Source organism: Bubalus kerabau, chromosome 14 (assembly GCF_029407905.1).
Source record: "Bubalus kerabau isolate K-KA32 ecotype Philippines breed swamp buffalo chromosome 14, PCC_UOA_SB_1v2, whole genome shotgun sequence".
NCBI classification, from domain to species: Eukaryota; Metazoa; Chordata; class Mammalia; order Artiodactyla; family Bovidae; genus Bubalus; species Bubalus kerabau.
In genome coordinates, this window is record NC_073637.1 from 28751879 (window position 1) to 28773003 (window position 21125).

Here is a 21125-nt window from a genome sequence, read left to right on the forward strand (position 1 = left end):
AGTATTGAAATTATACTGAGTCTGTTCTCATAACACTGTAGAATTATGTTAGAAATCACTATCAAAAGGCATTTGAAAATAATGCACACAGTACAATGTGCTTAGTCGCTCAGTTGTGTTTGACTCTTTGTGACCACATGGACTGTAGCCCACCAGGCTCCTCTGTCTATGGGGATTCTCTAGGCAAGAACACTGGAGTGGGTTGCCATACCTTCTTCCAGACATAGTACAGTGAAAACACCTAATTTGTGATTGCTCATGAATGTGAATGATTGGTGGAGTACTGGTTTCCCCCACTTATTCTTGCTCCCCTTTCACATATGCTCTTCTCAGAAAACACCCAGGGTGTCTCAGCATTGCTGCTTTGGTTACCAATGGAATATGGTGGGTTCCATAGCTTGGACCACAATGCCTCCTTCCCTGCTTCTTTTTTAGTTGAATCAACTCAAGTTCAGAGAATTCTGTTTTCACATATCCTATTTAACTTCCTTCTTCCCCTACATCTTTCAAATCTTTCCAAATTAGATGAGAAAAAAAATGTAATATTAGAATTTCTACCAAGAGTTTGAGGCTATGGAATTAAACAAGGACTAGTAGTCTGCGTGGTTCTCACCGAGTTTAAAATCTAAAGTAGAGAATTATTTATCTTGGATTTCCCTGGGAGTTCAGTGGTTAAGAATTCATCTGCCAGTGCAGGAGACCTGGGTTCGATCCCTTGTCCAGGAGGGATTCCATATGCCACACCACAACTAGAGAATAACCCCCATTCGCTCCAACTAGAGAAAGCCCCGTGCAGCAGCAAAGACTCAGTGCAGCGAAAAATAAATTAATTAAAAAAAATTATTTATCTCTATGGATGTCTACGTATCTGTGTACTTAATGTGAAATAAAACAAGGAGGGTACTCTGATCTGATTCAAAAGAAAGTTCTTTTAAGGAAAAACCAGTTTTACACATTTCTTTCTTCTTTCATTTATTTGTTCTCTCTTGCTTTCTCTCTCTTTTTTTTGGCACCATTTTACAGCATGTGGTCTGTTGATACGCTTTTGCCTTATTTACATGACCCTGTTCTATTTTTTAGTTTCACACAGGGATGGAAAGTGTGTGCATGCCTGGTGGCAGCCTCTTTGTCTCCCATTTGCCTTTTCCTCTTCCCTGTGAAATCGGATCGCTGCAAGAAAGGGCCAAGATCACAGCACGTGTTAGGGAACGCACAGAGTGACCTGTAATCTCTCTCTCCTTCTGTCCTTCCATTTCCTGTCTATGGAACGGGTCAGCCTGAATTTTTCTACAGCACTGGCAGGATCAAAAGTCAGGCAAAATTGAGCTGTGTTCCACTTTTATTGTGAAATAATCATCATATCTGCATCTGCGTGGTAATACACACACACATGCCCGCAAAATTATCTACCTCCTAAGCATCCATTCACGCTGGGAGAGGATGATGAATGTACCAGATGCTCCCATGTCGTGGTGAGCTCATGGAGACGGGTGGAGCAGGGCAGCTTGCCAGCTGTTTGGGTGGCTTCATCAGGGGAGTGCGTCAGCTCAGTGGCTCCCGCTGTATCACCCCTGATACCCGTTCTAATATGTCCCATTGGAAGAAAGCCAGACCCCTGACACTAAGATTTAGGCCTATTTTTCATCTTCTGGCAATCATGTTTTTCCTCTCTTATCCTCTCCCCTTGCAAACCTCCAGCTAGGCCATTACTGTGTCTCCCCAAGAGTGCTACTAAGCCTTACTCTCAGGCTAGGGCTCCTGTTTCATATGGTTATATTTGGTCCTTGAAATATTTACCAAAATGTATTATTGGGTTTGGGCCAGACCTTGGCCTAGAAACCAGATAATCTCCTTTTCCCAGAATCAATAGCTTTCATCTATTCCTGAGCTCCTAAAAGCCAGCAAGTCCTCCAAAATGAAACACTTGCCAAATTTTTGCCAGCAGACCAAGGCCTGAAGTCAGAGCTGGAAGGGGAGGAGTATGAGAGCAAGCTCCTTGGATCAAGCAAAGTGCTTGTCCAGGCTCCCCTCCTGCAGCTGGCAGAGCATCGGCAGCCTCAGTGGACCCTGGACCATGCCGGAGCCACGTAACGACGCCCAGGGGCCTATGAGTCTGTGCTGCGGGTGTGGCCTGGCGGTGGCCAGCTCCCGGACTCCGTTCTCCTCCCACAGCCTTTGTGTCCTTGAGCTAGACTGAGCTGGCTTGACGAGATCAGACAGGCCCTGCAGTCCTATTGTTTTAACAAGTAGTGCTGGTGGCGGGGGAAGCCGAGGGGCGTGCTGATCTGAAGTTTTATTTTTTTTAATTTTTCATTATTTAGTCTTTTTATTTTATTTTATTTTTAAACTTTACATAATTGTATTAGTTTTGCCAAATATCAAAATGAATCCACCACAGGTATACATGTGTTCCCCATCCTGAACCCTCCTCCCTTCTCCCTCCCCATACCATCCCTCTGGGTCGTCCCAGTGCACCAGCCCCAAGCATCCAGTATCGTGCATCGTGCATCGAACCTGATCTGAAGTTTTAAATAGAACCCCATCCAGACTCAGGACTAGATCCTAGACAGCATCTGTACCCACACGGTCCACCCAGTAGGGGTGCTTGTCTAAAGGGCGCACCAGGCAGCTGATAAAAGAAGCTGTGTGTCACAGGCTGTGGGAAGGAGAGGGGTTTATTTGTTTGACATTCTGCAGTGTGGTTATTGTAACCAACTGGGGCACCAAGACACACACACACACACACACAGGAATTGCTCCCCTGTGCTGTGTCATGAGGCACGAATAATGACTTTATTCCCTAATTTGGAGTAGGACATTTGGGTGCTGTGTTTGTGTGTTTGTTTATCTGCCATCTCTGGCCATAGGGCCATGGCAGGGACCAGGGTGTGGCAAGAGGTAGTATTTTGGTCAGAAAGTATGGAAATTTCTAGTTGTAGTTTATACCTATTTTTTATGGCCATTTTGATTTGTGTTACCTGCTGGGTTTTTAATTGAGTCTGAAAGGCACGCAAACTGTCAAGATTCATAGTGAAACCTCAGAAGATTTAATCTAATTCATTCTGAAACTGGTTGTGTTTTTCACTTTAACAATAAATCTAGTAAGTTCAAGGACAGTTGTTGAACTCAATAATTTTTCTTCCCGCGTTTTTGATGCTGGTCTGTGAAATCCACCAGTGTAGAGACCTCAGGCATTTTTGTGTGTATCAGGCCATTCTTTTTATCTTGGTTTAGTAACTACCCCAAATGATGTCTCCTCTGAAATTTTCTAAGAATTAGATACTGTTAGGTCAAAAGAGTTCTCTGCAGGCACACCTCACCTTACTGCACTTCGCAGACCACTGCTTTTTTACAAGTTGAAGGTCTGTGACAACCTTGAGTAAACAAGTCTACTGGTGCCAGTTTCCAGTGGTGTCTGCTGTGTCATTGTATCCATTTTGATTGTTGATGTTGCTTAGTCTCTTGGGTCTGTCCCACTCTTTGCCATCCCATGGACTGCAGCAGGCCAGGCTTCCCTGTCCTTTACCATCTCCCAGAGTTTGCTCAAACTCATGTCCATTGAGTCAGTGATGCCATCCAAACATCTCATCCTCTCTCGCCCCCTTCTCCTCCTGCCTTCAATCTTTCCTGGCATCAGGGTTTTTTCCAGTGTCAGCTCTTCATATCAGCTGGCCAAACTATTGGAGTTTCAGCTTCAGCATCAGTCCTTCCAATGAGTATTCAGGGTTGATTTCCTTTAGGACTGACTGGTTTGACTTCCTTGCTATCCAAGGGACTCTCAAGAGTCTTCTCTAGCATCACAGGGCAAAAGCATCAATTTTGATAATTCTTCAGTTCAGTTCAGTCACTCAGTTATGTCCAACTCTTTGCGACCCCATGAATCACAGCACACCAGGCCTCCCTGTCCATCACCAACTCCCAGAGTTCACTCAGACTCACGTCCATCGAGTCAGTGATGCCATCCAGCCATCTCATCCTCTGTCGTCCCCTTCTCCTCCTGCCCCCAATCCCTCCCAGCATCACAGTCTTTTCCAATGAGTCAACTCTTCGCATGAGGTGGCCAAAGGACTGGAGTTTCAGCTTTAGCATCATTCCTTCCAAAGAAATCCCAGGGCTGATCTCCTTCAGAATGGACTGGTTGGATCTCCTTGAAGTCCAAGGGACTCTCAAGAGTCTTCTCCAACACCACAGTTCAAAAGCATCAATTCTTCGGCGCTCAGCCTTCTTCACAGTCCAACTCTCACATCCATACATGACCACAGGAAAAACCATAGCCTTGACTAGATGGACTTTTGTTGGCAAAGTACTTCAAATATTTTCATTACCATGTTTGCGATGATGATCATGAGCTTGGATGTTACTACTACAAATTTCTGAAGGCTCAGATGATGGTTAGCATTTTTAGCAATAAAGTGCTTTTTAACTAACATAGGTACACTAGTTTTTTAAGAAATAACACTATTGCACACTTAATAGACCATAGTTTAGTGTAAACATAACTGTTACATACACTTGCACTAGAAACCAGCAGATTTGTGAGATTCACTTTCTTGCAGTATTAGCTTTACTGTGGTGGTCTGGAATCAAATCTGCCGTGTCTCTGGATATGCCTATGCATTTTTCTTATTAAGTTCAAATTTTTCAAAACCAATATCCTGTTATATGATAAATATTCAATGTTAAGATGAACAGCTGCAAATTCAAATTAGCCCAGTTAGGGGCTATTTACATTTGAATTTTCTAAAAACATGTGTGAAGGTTGAAGAAAAAAAAAAAAAATAGGTAGGAATCATTGACCTAAGATCAAAAGCATGCCAAAGACTAAGGCATTATTTCTCTGAAAGAGGTTATTTGGAAAACTCAAAACATCTGGTTTATATTATAAAATATAAGCATAGAAAAAAGTAGCAGTCTTTGAGACATCAGCTTTTATATTTCTGGAATTTTACAATCTCTCTGTTCCCTGTTTCTTGAAAAACAAAACGAAACCTCTGTTTTACTGTTGACATTAGTTTCAGTTGGGGAGGGGCAGTGGTGTGAGGCTGGGGGAGTCATGTCACCGATGATATTAAAGGAGACCTGTGCGATTTCCTTCTTTACTTTTCATATCTCAATTCCCTGGCTGTTTGATTGAGTTCCTGAGGTGCTGACAGCTGGTAATATGCTAAACTGCAATCCACTTTCCCCAAGTTATTGATATTTCCTAACTGAGGTTTAATGGTGTGACTTGGCTTAGGTGAAAATGTGCCAAGGTCTTGGGTCTCCTGTGTTTCATCCAGGTTTGTTATAGTTCCAGGAACGTACTTGCCAGAGGCTAGAAAAACCATGTCACCTGCTGGTCCTCCCAAGGCAGGCGGCTGTCAATTGCCTATACTCTCAAAATACCTCTATACAAACCAAAAAAGGGATCTAGCAGTAATTCTTTCTTTTGGGCTATTTGTCCTATTGACAAAAGCTGGTGCATCTCAGAGACTGAAAATTTCAATTCAGCAAAAATGAATAGCTATTTACATTGTAGAAAATTGTCTTTATTTATTTTAGAAAAAGCTTTAGGAAAATAAAAGTAAAAATATCTGGTGGGCTTCCCTGGTGGCTCAATGGTAAAGATTCTGCCTGCCATTATAGGAGATGTGTGGGTTTGATCCTTGGTCTGAGAAGTTCCCCTGGAGAAGCAAATATCTCCCCACTCCATTACTCTTGCCTGGAGAACCCCACATATAGAGGATCCTGGCATGCTACAGTCCATGGGATCGTTAAGAGTTGGACAGGACTTAGCAACTGAACAACAAATATCTGGTGCTAGTTAATACTGATGGCTGCATGGCACTATGAATGCATTAAATGTCAGTCATCATGAATCTTACATGTATTTTATCACAATAAAAAAGTCAGTAGAGAAAATTTATCTTTCTCTAGTGGCTGAGAATGTTGATGTTGACTATCATTGTAGCTGTGTGGTTTCTAGTGAGGTGGAGGTTAAGCTAGTGGGGCCAAGGGGGAATATTCCACACCTGGACTTCTGTATTGCTGGCATTAAAGCTTATCAATGGCAGGTGGTAGATAATTAGTGTATATAATATATTTATGGTATATCTTAGTAATTTCTTCACAATAAGGATTTAACAATTGAAAAACAGTGTGAAGTCCATAATTTATAGTAATTTGTTATTTTGGGGAAATAAAAAAACCTAACAACACATATTGCAAGGCTCACTGACTGCCAGTATCTTTCCTGGTTTGTTGTTGTTTAGTCGCTAAATCATGTCCGACTTTTCTGTGACCTCATGGGCTGTAACCTGCCAGGCTCCTCTGTCACCTACACCAAGCACATGTATAGTAATATTCATGAAGTGATTAAAAACTTTGTTCCTTTGAATAAAATGGCCATTAAGTAAGAGAAAGTTAAGTGAAGATAGAAAATGGAGTTAACTTGTGGAGAGTTGGTCAACACATAGCTTTTGACAGAGATGTAACAAAGGAGGAAGTAAGAGGTAAGTGGGGCTTCCTTGGTGGCTCAGTAGTAAAGAATCCATCTTCGAGCAGGAGACATGGGTTTTATCCCTGGGTTGGGAAGATCCCTTGGAGGAGGGCATGGCAACCCGCTCCAGTATTCTTGCCTTGAAAATCTCATGGACTGAGGAGACTAGCGGGCTGCAGTCCATGGGGTTGCAAAGAGTCAGACACAACTGAAGCAGTTGAGCATGCATGCATGCAATAGGTAGATGAGCATTTCAGAGTTCTACTGTTTGGGATTCATCTGATCCCTATTCCTTCTTTCCTTTGTGAATGTCAGGGGTATTGTATCATCTATTTTATCCAATACATGAGGACCATAATGACTGTGCTGAAACCCATGAGTTGCCTTCTTAAAATAACACAATTTCAATTAAAGATATGTTTGCTGAGCATGTAGTTTGCAAAGCATAGTATTAGATGTTAAAATGGAGATTGGTATGGCACAGATTATCTCAAGGAACTAGAAGTATTATAGAAAAGACAGGTGTCTGAAGGACAATCACACTCTAATAAAAGAGGGTGTTAAATGTTGACAGTGAAAGTGGCCTGGAGGTTCACAGAGGAGACAGAAAGAACCACAAGAACTAGCTTTTTAGTTGTGAGGTTGTGGTGCGTGTGGTGGGTCCTTTTAGAAAGGAGATGGTGTTGGAACAGTGGCTAAGAATTTGGCAAACTGAGAAAGAATTTTAAAATGGCAGAATTGAAAAGATAAGGCAAAGGCGAGGAATAGAAAATGCCCAGGTGTTGGGAAAATGCTGTAATTTTAGTTTGGCTGGCAGAAGGTTGTTTGTAGGGAATCAGTAAGAGTTAAGATTAGGAATGTAGGTTGGCTCTACACGTCAGGACGAGGCATGTTGTGTTTAATCCAGAAAACGCTGGAAGACACTGACAGTTTCTGAGGAGGCAGTGACATGATCCAAGTCATGCTTCACTGATAGTGAGGACTGAACTGGGATGGTTTGGGAAGAGACCTGCCGAGCGGAAGCTGGTAGAGTGCCCTGTGAGGAAGAGAGAGCAGAAGGAGTCGGGACCTGGGCCAGGCTGGAGGCAGCAGGGGGGAGAAAAAGAGAAAAGGCAGAATCTACATTTGGTTTGGCAACTAATCGGGTCCAGGTGGATTAAAGAGAGTTCTGGAAAGATGGCAACTTGAATGTGTCCAGGCTTCTCCTGAGCCAACGCTTGCTGAAGCCAGCAGGCATACCAGGCTGGAGGGTATGAGGCTGGATGGCCTTGTCTCTGGCGGATTCCAAGGTTCAGGCAGGATTTCTGCTCCGTTTGTTTGACAAGAGCCTGGAGTTAATGGGGAGAGCCTGGGTGAGGCAAGTAAATTGTGTCTTGGTCTGCAGAGATGAGTATTCTTTTTATATTTTAAAACTTTTTATTTTATATTGGAGTCTAGCTGATTAACAATGTTGTGATAGTTTCAGGTGGACAGCAAAGCAACTCAACCGTACATATATATGTGTCCATCCTCCCCCAAACTTCCCCCTCATCCAAGCTGCCACATAACAGAGAAGAGTTCCCCTGTGCTAGACAGTGTTCTTATTGCTGGTAGAAACAGAAGGGAGGATCCTTGCCTTTCAGCCTGGCTTATAAAAAGCTTAGAAGTCATTTTTCCAGTCCTCAGCAAGAAAAAAATTAACAAGCTGAAAATCAACACCACTTATTAGATCCATCAGAGACCAAAGTCAAAGGGCAAACTGCCTGCCCCCTCCAAATTAGAGCTCTATAGGCAGATTCAGAGGATCACAGTTTATTGGAGCAGAGGTGCTGAAGCGGAAACCTCCACGGGAATAAGTACCAGGTTCCTTTTACCTAGTGCATCATACCCAGCTTTTAGCAAAAAATTACAAGACATACTAAAAGACACAACGCACAATTTGAAGAGACAAAGCAAGCATCAGAACCAGACTCAGATATGGCAGATGTTGGAATTATAAGACTGGGAATTTAAAACAGCTATGATTAATAGGCTAAAAATCCTAATTCAAAAAGTGGACAACACACAAAAAGAAATGTGTACTATAAACAGGGGGATGAAAACTCTAAGAACCAAAAGGAAGGCTTGAAAAAAAAAAATGAAGGGAAAAACCAGAAATGAAAAATGCTTTTGATGGACTCTCCAATAGCCTGGACACGGCTGAGGAAAGAATCAATGATCTTGAAATGTCAGTAGGCACTTATGAAACAATGCAAAGAGATAGAATGAAAAAGTTCAAACAGGATATGCAGGAACCATGGGACAATTACAAAAGGTGTTACATATGCATAATAGGCAAGAAGAAAGAGAGAGGAATGGAAGAAACCATTGAAACAATGATGATTGGAAATTTCCTAAAATTAATGATAGACACGGAACCACAGAGCCAGAAACTTCAGAAAACACCAGGCAGGATAATTACAAAAAGAAAAAAAACCCACTTAGACATAGCACATTTAAACTTTAGAAAATCAAAGATAAAACAAATCTTTAAAGAAGCCCCAGGGTGGGATGGGGGAGTACATTATTTTATTTATAGAAGAGCAAGGATAAGAAGGGCTTCCCAGGTGGCGCTAGCGGTAAAGAACCCACCTGCCAGTGCAGGAGACATAAGAAACACGGATATCATTCCTGGGTTGGAAAGATCCCTTGGAGAAGGAAATGGCAACCCACTCCAGTATTCCTGCCTGGAGAATCCCAGGGACTAGAGGGCTGCAGTCCATGGAGTCACAAAGAGTTGGACACGACTGAAGCAACTTAGCACGGATGCGGGGATAAGAAGTACTGATACATCAAACTTTTATTCAGAAACCAGACTAGACTTGGATTGTTTACATGTCACTCTTGTGCTGGAAAATAGGCAATAACGTGCTTCGGCTACTGTGAATACAGATCTAAGACCAGGAATTCAATGCTTAGCCAAGATTACGATTAACCAACAGAATGAAAAGAAGATATTGGTGGATTTGCAAGGATTTAAAACTCTTATCACCCAGTGGGATGACTAATTTGTCTTGGTATGTCCAGAACTTTGTCCATCTTAGCACTGAAAAGTCTGTCTCCTGGAAAACCCCTAGTCTTAGGCAAATGAGACAACTGGTTACTGTAAAATATTACACAAGAAGAAAACCAGTATCAAGTGAAAAAAAAAACACAAAACGACTTTGTGATGGGTAGTTGTTATCAGTCAGGAAGATTTTGTGCCCCCTCTTTTACTGGAACCCCTCTTTTCCTTTCTTAGAATGTGATAATATCTGGAACTATTTTTGGTTGGGGGAGGTGAGAATTCAGGTACTGGCATTTAGGGGTAGAGACCAGAGATATTGCTGAATATCCTATCCTACAATGCACAGCACAGCACCCCTACCCCCAAAATGAAGAACTGTCTTGTTCAAGATGTCAGTAGTGCCAAGATTGGGAAACCCTGGATTCAGGGAAGGTAATTAGAAATGGAGAGAGTTGTGAGTCCAAACCTCACTGCGTTTACATATAGAAAACTTAAATGTAAGTGGAGAATCAAAGATTGTCTTGGGACGTGCACTGTAAGAGCTAATAAAAGGTACCTGAAATGAAAAAGGTGAAGTGGGCTTCCCTGATGGTCCAGTGGTGAAGAATCTGCCTGCCAATGCAGGGGACATGGGTTTGATCCCTGGTCAGGGAAGATCCCACATGCTGCGGAACAACTAATCCCATGAGCCACAGCTACTGGGTCTGTGCTCTAGAGCCTGCGGAACCTCCACTACTGAAGCCCGAGTGCTCTGGAGCCTGTGCTCCCAACAAGAGAAGCCACTGCAGTGAGAAGGCCTTGCACCACAACTAGAGAGTGGCCCCTACTTGCCACAACTAGAGAAAACCCACGAGCAACAATGAAGACCCAGCATAGCCAAAAAAATAAATTATTTTTTTTTAAAAAGAGGTGAACTGCAGAGAAATCCTCATGGTACAAAGCTACCTCTGCAAAACCTAGTCACTGAGGTCAGGATGGGAAGCTGGTAGGTAAGGCATTATAGTGTTTAAAAGGGATGACCAGTGACCACTGGGATGGGAATGGAACCCATCAGGGTCTAAAATATCTTAGAGAAGAAAATCTTAGGTATCTTGTTTTCATACAATAGTGAACAAACAGGTATGTCAGTAGGTCCCAGGAAAGGGACTTTGTGGGATGGAAAAGTACATTGGAATTTCCATATTAACAATGGGTCTAAAAGAATAGAGCAGCAATTTGATCAGATCTTTGAAAAGAAGAGACGTGGCGTAGAAGGTCAGTTCAGTTCAGTCACTCAGTCCTGTTCGACTGTTTGTGATCCCATGAATCGCAGCACGCCAGGCCTCCCTGTCCATCACCATCTCCCGGAGTTCACTCAAACTCACGTCCATCAAGTCAGTGATGTCATCCAGCCATCTCATCCTCTGTCATCCCCTTCTTCTTCTGCCCCCAATCCCTCCCAGCATCAGAGTCTTTTCCAGTGAGTCAACTCTTTGCATGAGGTGGCCAAGTACTGGAGTTTCAGCTTTAGCATCAGTCCTTCCAAAGAATACCCAGGGCTGATCTCCTTTAGAATGGACTGGTTGGATCTCCTTGCAGTCCAAGGGACTCTCAAGAGTCTTCTCCAACACCACAGTTCAAAAGCATCAATTCTTTGGCACTCAACTTTCTTCACAGTCCAACTCTCACATCCATATGTGACCACTGGAAAAACCATAGCCTTGACTAGACGGTCCTTTGTTGGTAAAGTAATGTCTCTGATTTTCAATATGTTATCTAGGTTGGTCATAACTTTTCTTCCAAGCAGTAAGCATCTTTTAATTTCATGGCTGCAGTCACCATCTGCAGTGATTTTGGAGCCCCCCAAAATAAAGTCTGACACTGTTTCCACTGTTTCCCCATCTATTTGCCATGAAGTGATGGGACCAGATGCCATGATCTTCGTTTTCTGCATGTTGAGCTTTAAGCCAACTTTTTCACTCTCCTCTTTCACTTTCATCAAGGGATAGCAAAATCCTGCTTGCCTTAGTTTTGCCAACTGAGGTTCTAAGATGTCACTGTTTTATTTCTGTGGAATATAATTCAGAAATCCATGACCTTTTAATAAATACATGAGATTTAGTTCAAGGTCCTTAATGAAATAGCACAACAATAATTATTGCTTTCCTCTCATCTCAAAACTCATCCACTGTATCTGAAATTCAGATAATTTTTTGCAAAGTACACTCCAAGTATTTTCTGGAGGAGGGGATGGCAACCCACTCCAGTATTCTTGCCTGAGAAAACCCATGGACAGAGGAGCCTGGAGGAATATAGTCGATAGGGTCACAAAGTGTCGGATACAACTAAAGCGACTTAGCACAGCACCCCAAATATCAGAGAAAGAAATGGCAACCCACTCCAGTATTCTTGTCTGGGGAAATCCCATGGATAGAAGGACCCTGGCGGGCTACAGTTCTTGGGGTCACAAAAAGTAGGACATGACTTAGCAACTAAACAATAACAACATCCCAAATATTGCAAAACTATCTTAGACCATAATCCAAAGCAATATTTTTTGAACAGCTGGATATGATCATTCAGGAAAATGGCTATATTTTTCAAGTTAGTAATTAAAAATATTATTTAAATATAACACTAATGTTTTTAAGCAGCAAACATCTTCTAGAACTTTTAATTCCTGAGCCCTTTTAATTATATTTTATTTCCCCCCAATTTAATATTTTCTAAGAGATCTTGATCTTGACTTCCATGCTATTTTTTAGACTATAATCTCCAAGATTGTCAAGGAAGTGCTAAATAGTCAAAGCAAGAAAAACAAATTGGATTTGCATGGTGCTTTACTTCTTTCTTTGGAAGGAATGATGCTAAAGCTGAAACTCCAGTACTTGGCCACCTCATGTGAAGAGTTGACTCATTGGAAAAGACTCTGATGCTGGGAGGGATTGGGGGCAGGAGGAGAAGGGGATGACAGAGGATGAGACGGTTGGATGGCATCACTGACTCGATGGACGTGAGTCTAAATGAACTCCTGGAGTTGGTGATGGACAGAGAGGCCTGGCGTGCTGCGATTCATGGGGTTGCAAAGAGTCGGACACGACTGAGCGACTGATTTGATCTGATCTGATCTTACTTCTGTATCCATCTAACACTCACCATAGTGAAGCAGGTAATATCATGCCCATTTCATAAATGAGGTCCAAAGTTATTGGACCTCATCATAAGCTTATGATGGTTGCTGTATTGCGTGCGTGCTCAGTAATGTCCAACTCTTTGCAACCCCATGGACTATAGCCTGCCAGTCCATGAGATTCTCCAGGCAAGAATACTGAAGTGGGTTGCCATGCCCTCCTCCCGGGGATCTACCCAACCCAGCAATCGAACCCAGGTCTCTTACGTCTCCTGCACTGGCAGGCAGGTTCTTTACCACTAGCACCACCTGGGAAGCCCATAACAATGTCTTTATCAATTTTCCTGTCAATAGACAGCTGGATTATTGACACTTTTTGCCATTATATGCCACATTGTCTTAAGCATGTTTAAAGGGACCTATTTGCAAGAGTTCAGTTGGGGCATATACCTAGGACTGGGATTGCTGGGTTGTATGGTATCACTCTTTAATTTTTACCAAATTGCTTTCCCAAGTAGTTGATTGCCACTTTTTCAGTGTCCACCTTACCAGCAGTGGGGCCCTGACTCAGGAAAGACAGTGCTTGATGCCATTAATTTCCGAAGCAGTGATTAAGAATTTTCTAGGAAGCAGGTTCCATGGCTTCATGAACCATCCTGCTGTTCGTTTGGGATCCTAGGAGGAAGCTCTTCCTAATGCCTCCTGTGTCATTTGAGCCTCCCTCCTTTTAAGAATTATTCTCTGTTTATTAATCATGAAAGCATCCTCCAGGCAGTCCAGCTTCTACTTTTTAGCATTCATTCTGACTTTTCCTGTAAGGATATATATCACAGTTGAAAGGTCTTTCAGATAATATCGTGTTCTTGTGTATAACTTGAGATTTAAAGGTCTGACATGCCTTAAATCCACAGTTAAGAACGTGGAATGATTGCATTCTGTGTGTATAGTGCTTTATAATAACGTAGATAGCCAAGTCCACCCTCCAGAAGTCACGTTCCCCTCCCTTTATTAATTATCCTGTCCGTGCGATCTGTGGCAGGCTGAATAATGTCCCATAGGCTTTGAGAATGTTATTCCAGCAGTGCCACTTGGATGGAAAGGGACAGAAAGAGGGTGAGATAAAGCAAGGCTGGTGGGCTCCCCAAACTCCACAGGTTGGAGACAGGCTGGTAAAGTACTCAGCCGCAAACATGCAGTATCCTTCAAGAAAAAGGGTGGAGTTGTGGACTGAGTGCCACAGAGAGTCATTCCCAGGACCTGAAATGTCACGGAGTTTGTGGGGTTGCATGTGGATATTCACTGACTGAGACCCACATACTCCTTTTCTTCTTTGGTTTTTACCCTTTTTGAACGGCACGCCTGTAACTGCTATCCTATGTACGTCCCATCATTGTTATTGTGGTGTTGGAGAAGACTCTTGAGAGTCCCTTGGACAGCAAGGAGATCAAACCAGTCAATCCTACAGGAAATCAACCCTGAATACTCACTAGAAGGACTGATGCTGAAGTTCCCATACTTTGGCCACCTGATTCAAAGAGCTGACTCTTTGGAAAAGACCCCGATGCTGGGGAAAATTGAGGGCAGGAGGAGAAGGGGGAGACAGATGATGAGATGATTAGATAGGATCATCAACTCAATGGACATGAGTTTGAGCAAACTCTGGGAGTGAAGGGAAGGGAAACCTGGCGTGCTGCAGTCCATGGGGTTGCAAAGAGTTGGACACGACTTAGCAACTGAACAATAACAACCTGGCGTGCTGCAGTCCATGGGGTTGCAAAGAGTTGGACACGACTTAGCAACTGAACAATAACAACAACAAAGGAGGAGTCAGAGACAGAGGAAAAGGCCATGAGAAGCAGGGATTGGATGGTGTGGCCATTAGCCTAGGAATGTCAGCAACCTGTAGGAGGTAAAAAAAAAAAGAACAAAATCTTCTCTTGAGCCTCTAGAAATGACCAGATTCTGTTGACACCTTGATTTAGACCCCATGAGACTCATTTTGCTCTTCTCATCTCCAGACCTGTAAATGATACTTCTGTGTTGTTTTAAGGTATTACATTTGTGGGAATCTGTTACAGAGCAGCAATAGGAAACTGATACACTCGCTCTTGCTCTAGGGTCCTTAATTGGTCTTGTAAATTCAAGACATGAACTAGAACAGTTGTATGAAAAGATGTGAGAGAGGAGACCCTTTCCCTAAGCAAACCATTTCATTATAATTGGTCAATCTTCTTTTTCTGAAACAAAACATCTTTAAAGGTACTAGAAAGAAGTAACTAAATTACAAAACCTTTTATAAAACAAATGTTCTATAATCTAGCAGATCCTACCTGGGATAAAATACTTGAGCTTTTACTAAAGGTCTAAACTGACTCCATTTAAAAAATCCTCTCTCTAGAAAACCTAAGGCCTCTTGGGAAAAAAACTAAGGATGATGTATGACATTATTTTTGCCAAAATGATAGCAAGATCACATTATTGATATTCTTGTGAAATCCTAACAGGGAAAAATGCCATGGTTAAAGCTTGAGAGGTGTTTTTGATGGCACTGGTTATTTAGGACAGGTTTGGGCAGATCTGGCAAAACACTGAAGTAGAATGTATGTGCTTTTTATTTTAGGAAGAACGTTTTGTAAGCTGAGGTCTTCATTCCCATGTTTACTTTCTTGTTTTAATTGATGAGTGATGTAAGCATGCAACATTTAATTCATTTACATTTAGTATACGAATGCAGATTCCTTCACACTGGAAATTCTTCAGAGGGAGAAATCTGAAAATTCTATTTAGACAACTAGCTTATTAGCTAGCATTTTGTCTGTTAGTGTCTGACCTTTTTAACTAAATAAATACCAGTTTGCTCTGATGGTTCTTACGTCAGTCACAGACTAGTAAGGAAATCAGACATGCAGTTTACACAGGGGATGAGAGGTCTGAGAACCGGTCAAGGGCAGCAGGGAGACCCACTGGTCAGCAGGAGGTTGCCTGCTCCCTTAGCACTAGAAGCCATGGGGGTGGCATGGTGAATAGTTTCCACAGCTGCCGTAACAGACTGCCATAAACATAATGGCTTATGATAACACAGATTTATTATATTTTGCTTTTAATTTTTTTCTTTGGCTGAGAGGCATGTGGGATTTTAGTTCCCAGACTGGGAATCAAACCTGTGCTCCCTGCATTGGAAGCACAGAGTCTTAACCACTGGATGGTCAGGGAAGTCCCAACACAGATATATTGATTCTTGTAGTTCTGTAATTCAGAATTCTGCAGTGGGTCTCCATGGGCTGAAAAATCACAGTGTCATCAAGGCCATGTATCTTCCTGGAGGCCCCAGGGAGAATGATGTGTCCATCATCTGGGAGGCCAATTGCATATCTTGCCTACTGACTCCCTCTCTCCATCTTCAGGGCCAGCAATGGCTGGATTAGTCTTTTTCACATCACATCACTCTGACACCATGTTTCTGCCACCTTTTCTGCATTTAAGGGCCCTGTGTTTACATTGTGTGTGTGTGTGTGTGTGTGTGTGTGTGTTCAGTCATGTCCAACTCTTTTTGATTGTCCACGTGATTGGACTGTAGCCCGCCACGTTCCTCTGTCCATGGGATTTCCCAGGCAAGAATACCAAAGCAGGTTGCCATTTCCTCCTCCAAGAGATCTTCCTGACTCAGGGTTATAACCCTTGTCTCTTGTGTCTCCTGCATTGGCTGGTGGATTCTTTACCACTTGTGCCACCTAGGAAGCCCTTGGGATTACATCAGGTCTCATCTGGAAAATCCAGGCTAATCTCCCTGTTTTGAGCTCAGCTGACTAATGACCTCCGTTTACCTTGATTTTCTATTGTAACCAGTCACGCTTTGGGGGAAATTAGGACATGAGCATCTTTGGAAGCCATTATTTTTCTTTCCAGGGTGTTCTTGGGGCTGGCAGCCAGGGCGATACAGTGGAAGCTGGGCCGAGGCAGCAATTATGATCATGGATGGTGAGGTGTAGACAGAGAGAGGAAGAAATTCCTTGGCCCCACCTTGCAAAATGGAAAGTTTTCACTAAGTAAGCATCTAGTGCTAAAGATCTGACATCTTGCTTTTCCTTTAAAAAAAAAAAAAGTAAAACATTTATTTATTTATTTGACTGTGCCACACCTCAGTTGTGGCAAACCCAGGCCCCCTGCATTCACATGGAATCTAGTTCCCTGACAAGGGATCAAACCCAGGCCCCCTGCATTGGGAACATGGAGTCTTCACCACTGGACTACCAGATAAGTCCCCCCTTTTCTTTTTTTTTTTAATGTGAAATTTCAAAATTTTTATTAGCAGCAGCAGAGTGTACTGTTCTTGTGTTTTTACTTTGCTGTATATGGGACAACTATACACAATTTTATGAAGTATACCAACGTTATGGAGAAAGAAAGTGAAGTTGTGTCTGACTTTTTGTGAGCCCATGGACGGTAGCCTCCCAGGCTCCTCCATCCATGGGATTTTCCAGGCAAGAATACTGGAGTAGGTTGCCATTTCCTTCTCCACAGGAGAAAAGACAAGCCCTATTGAAATTGTCATATTGACCACACACAAACCCTTTCCTTAAGTCAGGTGAGAGTCTGAGTTGCTTGTGTGGGAAAATCATGTGATTAGAGCCATCGTCCATTGGAGTTTTTTGTGACAACAGACAGCACGACAATTTGTAATCCAACATCTGTCTCTTTAGCATTCTTCCTGGATGTGGGCTGAAAGAGGCCAGTTTGGGTGTGTTAGCTTGTTCAACTCCACCCCCTCCCACCAATACTGGGAAAAGATAGCTCAATATAATGTGCCTACTAAAAAAAAAAGTATTTTATATCACTCTGTAGAAATTACAGCAAGTGGAATTCCAAGGATTACTGCATGAAAGGAATGTCAATGTTAAATCTATAGATAGTCTCTTTGGTACCAAGTATCATAAATTAAAAGCAAGCCCCAGGGAGCCTGGAAGAGGAAATGGCAACCCATTCCAGTATTCTTGCATGGAAGATTCCATGGACAGAGGAGCCTGGTGGGCTACAGTCCATAGGGTGGCAAATCAGACACGACTGAAATGACTTAGCACACACATACACACCAGGGAGAGGGTGAAGAAGGAAACAGTGAGGCGCCAAGTTGATCTGTTTGTCTTTCTTTCTGGAACACATTTGCTTGGTTGTTTTTTCTTGGGGCCCTTTTCCCCTCCAGCAAGAAATCTCCACCTTTTCCCGCCATGGTGTCGTGGGCTGCCTTAGCAATGTTGTTTTAGCAGCTGGCTGCTATGCCAGTGTCAGGGATAGCAGCCACTGGGTGACTGGGTGAATGGCCATGCATTTTTGCTGGAGAAGCAGGGACGGAAGGTCCGCCTTTGTCATCACCAGGAGAGCTCTGAACGTGAAACTCCGTCCCAGACAGTGTGCCTGGGAGAGTGGGGTGCCAGTCACTTGGCCACTGCTTCTTCTCTGCGTGACCAGCTCTGTGCACGACTAGGTCTTCTTTGAGGGAAGGAAAATTCATCTCTCTTTTCTTGTTGTCATCCTGGATCCACACTTGGTTTGAATTCTAGAAGTCAGAATTTTATTTTTTGGCCGTGTAGCATGTGGGATCTTAGTTCCCTGATCAGGGATCGAACCTGTGCCCCCTGCATTGGAAGCGTGGAATCTTAACCACTGAACCACCAGGGAAGTCCATAGACGTCAGATCTTTAAATGGACCCTCCTCTGCTGGAATTTCCTGTGGATACAGCGATTTTCTGTTCTGAGATGATTTGTGTCAGAAATGGGACAGGAGTCTGGAGATTGTGTTTTCGTCTCTCTTTTTCCTTTGTCCATCCCTCTCAGTGCCGTCTTTCCCACTCAGCAATGCAGGGCACAGATGCTGAGTGTGTCCATAGGTGTTATCTCTTCCTATGCCTTTGTTGATGGTGGCAGAGCCCACAGTTAGCATTCCCCAAGCTCTACACATCCTGCTAAGAGCTTTACTGCCTGATGGCAGTTTATCAGCAGAATGACTCACAGGCTGTTACTATTATTGTTGTTTTAAATGTGAGTAAACGGAGACTCAAAAGGCTGGGTAACTGTTACCTGAATTATGTCTCCCTACCCCAGGTGGCACTAGTGGTAAAGAACCCATCTGCCAATGCAGGAAGGGATGTGGGTAAGATCCCTGGTTTGGGAAGGTCTCCTGGAGGAGGAAATGGCAACTCACTCCAGTATTCTTGCTTGGAGAAGTCCATGGGCCGAGGGGCCTGATGGGCTACAGTCCATGGGGTCGGAAAGAGTTGGACACGGCTGAGGCGACTTAGCATACAGGCATGCACACCCCAGTTCATAGGCTGAATCCCCAGTGCCTCAGAATAGTGCTGGGCTTGCAGATAGGGTCTTCAAAGAAGTAATTACATTGGAATGAGGCCATGAGGGTGGACCCTAATCCAACATGACTGGTGTCTTTATAAGAGGGGATTAGACATAGACACCAAAGGAAGATCACTTGAAGGCATGGAGAGGGCTGCCATCTGCAAGCAGAGGAGAGAGGCCTCAGACAATAACCCTCCTGACCCCTTGATCTCAGACTTCCAGCCTCCAGAACTGGGAGAAAGTAGTTTTCTGTCTTTTAGGGGTCCCCTCGCCTGTGGTTGGAGGAGGCAATGGCAACCCACTCCAGTACTCTTGCCTGGAAAATCCCATGGACGGAAGAGCCTGGTAGGCTGCAGTCCATGGGGTCGCTGAGGGTCAGACACGACTGAGCGACTTCACTTTCACTTTTCACTTTCATGTATTGGAGAAGGAAATGGCAACCCACTCCAATGTTCTTGCCTGGAGAATCCCAGGGACGGGGGTGCATGGTGGGCTGCCATCTATGGGGTCGCACAGAGTCGGACACAACTGAAGCGACTTAGCAGCAGCAGTAGCAGTTGCCTGTGGTATGTCATCATGGGAGCTTTAGCAAAAAATCCAGTAACTTTCCTATACCCATACACCTTGAGGGTGTATACACTGAAGCTCTGATGCTTTGGCCATCTGATAGGAACAACCAACTCATTGGAAAGGACCTTGATGTGGGAAAGATTGAAGGCAGGAGGAGAAGAGGGATGACAGAGGATGAAATGGTTGGATGGCATCACTGACTCAATGGACATGAGTTTGAGCAAACTCCAGGAGATGGTGAAGGACAGGGAAGCCTGGGGTGCTACAGCCCATGGGGTCACAAGGAGTTAGACACGACTTAGCGAGTGAACAACAACAAATACCAGGCAAACCTGACTACAGAACCCATATTTTTAATGTAAGTTTCTGAATTTTTCTATAATAAGTTCCAAGTAATACATTTAAGCTTTATTTTATATTCTGAAAGGACATGTTTTAAAATACTAGATATGGTCTCTCCTTTCCTATTAATAATATAGTTACCACAATTTCAAAGTAATCACTCCCAAATCTGACAGTGCTACCCTGGTGTCCAGTTTTGTCTAAATGAGCTGTGAACATTTCAAAACAACACTTACCCAATTTTTCTTTAATTAAAGGGACAGAAACAACTATGCAAAACAGCTTTTGGTTTTTAGGGGCAGAAGGCAGGTTTCAGGAAATTAAACAAACAATAAGGTTTGGAAATTCCCCAAAGAGTGGGGCTTTCTGACCCCAAAACAGGGGCGGGCAACTCTCAAGAAGTGGAGCACTTCTTATTTTCCCAAAGGATTGAGAGCCTGGGCAAGGATGGGTGCAGGCTGGGGTGGAAAGTCCACCCAAAGGAGGCCTCGGAGGACTGGACACCAGCTGGTGTCTTTTCCCAACAGGAAGCCTTGGACAGAAATGGGGTGAGTGGGCGGCGTGGACAGCGCTACCAAGGCCATGCCCCAGGGGAGCCAGGTGGCACTACTGGTTGATCCTGATCTACTGGTTGGAGTGTTTGCCGCAGAGGATCTTAAGTAACAGAGCTTTCCAAAAGACTGACCATAGTGGCAGTTGGAGACTTGCTCTCACCGCATTCTCTGGCTTACTATGGGTCTTCACAGTAATTAATCATCACAGAGACCCCAAGCATAGACAGTGGAATGTTTGGTGTTTCAAGGCACATCTGGTTTTTTATTTTTAATACTTTAAGAAATTTATTCCATTCCATATATATATATATACACACACATATATATATACACATCATATGTATATTTAAAATATAACTTTAAGATATAATTGCATACTTTATTATTATTATTTTTTTATTGTTAATAAAAAGCCCAGTTTCCTGGTTTCAGCTGTAGACCATTCATGGCTTTTCTGAATTTTCAGTGTTAGTTAGCATGGGTTCTTTCTTCATTGCTTTCTTTCTAAAATCTACCTGAGAAGGACAAGAGAATAGTAAACAACAGTTTGTGCTGCATTTATGTAGATTTCAGCAGAAGGAAAATAAAGGATTCAATGTGTGGTCCAGATAAAAAAAATGTGAGTGGGGCTTGAGCTGTGACCTTGCATGTAATCAATAGGCTACTTCTCCTTCCGTCAGGCAGAACCGATTTCTGGGT